Source organism: Leptonotus elevatus, chromosome 16 (assembly GCF_054856555.1).
Source record: "Leptonotus elevatus isolate MCC_2025b chromosome 16, RoL_Lele_1.0, whole genome shotgun sequence".
Classification (NCBI taxonomy): Eukaryota; Metazoa; Chordata; class Actinopteri; order Syngnathiformes; family Syngnathidae; genus Leptonotus; species Leptonotus elevatus.
Genome location: NC_141254.1, coordinates 831,567 through 835,000, shown reverse-complemented (window position 1 = coordinate 835,000; position 3,434 = coordinate 831,567). Strand labels below are relative to the sequence as shown.

Here is a 3,434-nt window from a genome sequence, read left to right as displayed (position 1 = left end):
CAAGGAATTCACTCTGGGGTAACAGAACATAAAATTAATCTATATGCCGATGATATTTTACTTTATTTAGAAAAGCCTGCTATTTCGTTAGGGGAAGTATTTAACTTAATAACTAAATTCTCACAGTTATCAGACTATTCTATTAACTGGACAAAATCAACACTTCTACCTATTACAGAAAATTCATGGAACCCTGCAAGCCAGGACCCACACTACTCATTTCCTATAGGTAATTTAAAATACTTAGGCATAAAAATCTCACCTAAATTAACTGATTTAATTAATTTAAACTTTACTCCACTTCTGGATAGCATTTATAGTGACTTGGAGCGCTGGAATAATCTTCCTATTTCTCTAATAGGACGAATAGCCACTATTAAAATGAAAGTTTTACCCAAAATAAACTATTTTTTCTCAATGATTCAATTTAAACCTACGGCTAACTGGTTCCAGTTAGCTGGGTCGTGGGGGGTGCGGGGGTTGGGGGCCGGTGGGGTGCCTGGCGGGCCTGCAGTGCCCCGTCCTGCTGCGTTGGGTCGGGAGCGCGGGCCGTGTTTGGGTGGGGGGCGCTCCTGCTCCTGGGTTTGCTCTCCGGCCGGTGGCCCTGGCGGGGCCCGGGGGTCGTCCTTTGGCGCTGCCGCGGCCTGGGGGGCCCTGAGGTGTTGCGCTTGCTCTGTTCCGGCGGGGGTCGACGGCTCCCCTCTTTGGTGGAGATTTTCTTGCATGCCAGAGCCACCACACCAGCATCTACCGAAACTCAGACACAATCTGTTTCCTCCTCAGGTCATTGAATCGGTGGAGGCTGGTGTCTGTGGATCTCACTCGGCTTCGTCTGTCCTTCCTTCCTTTCCTCAGTCTCTCCTTCGGTCTCTTGAGGTCTCCCTGATTTTTTATTTTTTGTCTTTGTTGGAATCTAGATGTTTCTTGGGTTGGGGAAGAATTCTGGTGGGTGGCCCGGTGGGTGGTGTCATGTCGGTGCTGGATTTCACCTTCCTTGGTTTTCTTTGGTCCCCTCGGGTCTCCTGACGGCGGTGTTCGGTTTAGGTGAACTGTATGGGATTTTTTCTAATAGGTTTTTGGTGAGCTAACAAATACACGCACGCACCCACACACAAAAAAATAAAAAATAATAATAAATATTATATATATATATATATATATATATATATATATATATATATATATATATATATATATATATATATATATATATATATATATATAAATAAAAATAAAGAGCAATGATGATGACATTTCCGAATAAACAATACTGAGCTCTTTAACAAAAAAAATAAAAATAAAAATAAAGGACAGTGTGGGACAAGTGGGTGCGCCGTCTCCCCCTGCTGTACAACCCTGGGCCAAATGTCACCATTGATGAACAGCTCATGCCATTTAGGGGCCGCTGCCCCTTTCGGCAGTATATACTATCTAAACCTGCAAAGTATGGTATAAAGATCTGTGATGCCTGTGATGCCACGTCCTCATATGCTTGGATCTTACAAGTCTACACAGGGAAACCCGATGGAGGAGCCCCCAAGAAAAACCAAGGAATAAGAGTTGTCCTCGACATGTCTCAGGGACTCAGTAAACACAACATCACATGTGACAATTTATTTACCTCGCACAAACTGGAACAGGAGCTCCTGAAGAGGAAGCTGACCATGGTGGGAACAATCAGGAAAAACAGGTCAGAGCTCCCACCTCAACTGCTGACATCAAGTCCTCTAAATTTGCATACACGGCTGACACATCCCTGGTATCGTATGTGCCAAAGAAAGGCAAGAATGTGGTACTCATGAGTACACTGCCCGTGGATGGAAAAATCTGTGACCAGGATCAATTCAAACCAGAGATCATCAGATTTGAAAGAAGAAAACATATCCCCAGAACCCTAGCCTCTGCAGCCATGGTGAGGAGGATTCTGTAGGAGAATGCAGGTGCCCTGTCCACCCAACCTACAGAACCACAATCTGCGGAGCCTGAAGTGTGTGATGCTGTTGCAGTACATGTCTGGCACTCATGTCTTGTGTGCACATGTGCTCGTGTGTGTGTGTGTGCGTGCGTGCGTGAGTGAGTGAGAGAGAGAGAGATGTTAGTAAAATTCCTGATCTTTTCATTATTCTAAGTTGTGAACACCAGCAACAAGAAGAAGCGGTGCGAAGTGTGCGGACCCAAGATGGACAGGAAAACACAATATACATGCATCAGGTGCAAAAATTCTATCTGCAACACACACACAGTAAAGCTCTGCCCCTCATGTGTTGTATAAGCTAGTGGCTAAAGGCCATGTGTTCAATGGGGCTGATGTGTTGTCTTGACTGATATGTTTACTTTGTTCATGTGTTCAGCTTGTGTTGTGCAATGGTTAAAATTTCAAGTTCAAAGAAATAAAAGTGAATAGTTTTGAAAAACCTTGCTTCACTTGTAAATTTGTTTCCACTCATATCTTGATTTTAATTGATTCTCTTTATTACGTTTTAAATAACTTACACATTTGACCTAACAAAAGCAAAGGGCAAATATTAACAATATATATTGTTTATACTGCTTGTAATTGGGATAAGGTAAACATCTGTTCAGTATTTTAACATAAAGTGTTTAATTGTGAAGCATTAAAAGCCACAAAATGCAACGGGTCCATCAGACCCACAAACACTAGCTGAGTAACAACAACATGAACATTACACAAGGGTTAACACTAAAAGCTTCTCAACCATCCGGCCATTTGTCTTGTGATGAGGGCACATTTCCTGTCTTGTGTTGAAGCTTCGTGACTGCACATTTCCTGTCTTGTGTTGAAGCTTGTAATTGCAGTGACTCCAACTCACACATTTCAAACTGAGGTCACAATGTTGAATACATTCACAAGGTTGAATAAATGCTTTACAATAAATAACAGACTAAATATGGGATAATTAAGATATATTAATCTAACAATATACAATTACAAATGCAAATCAAAAAACAAACAAAAAATTAAACAAAGCAACGAAAAGGTAATCACAAACACAAATAAAACACACACAAAATACGAAACAAAACGTAATCACAAACAAAACACAAAATGTGAAACAAAACTGCTCTCCATTGTGTATTTAGTCATTTTTGGCTGTTCTAACTTACTCATTGTCTTATTTACGCATACTAAAATGGGAAAATATGGGTCATCTCCGGAGAACCAGGCCCACAACAGAAATCCAAAACAGGAGGCGTTATCAAGTGTTGTATTAGGCGACCGTAAATTTCCTTCAGGAAGAGCAAAGGTCATATCGAGTCGACCCCCTATTTTACGCAATGTTATTCTTTTGCTAAAGAAGATTGCCTCCTCACTATTTCCCGGACGCCAGTATCGTCCATCCTGTGTTGTTATTAGAGCATTCCAATCTCGTTGTACATGTCCTGTCAAATACCACCAGTATTTTATCCAATCC

At 41.4% G+C, this 3,434-nt stretch overlaps 1 pseudogene; it reads left to right on the top strand.

The window, feature by feature from the left end:
- The window catches only part of LOC147160344 (uncharacterized), a 6,604-nt pseudogene extending 4,674 nt beyond the window's left edge, over positions 1-1,930 (top strand).
- The last annotated feature ends 1,504 nt before the right edge of the window (positions 1,931-3,434 follow it).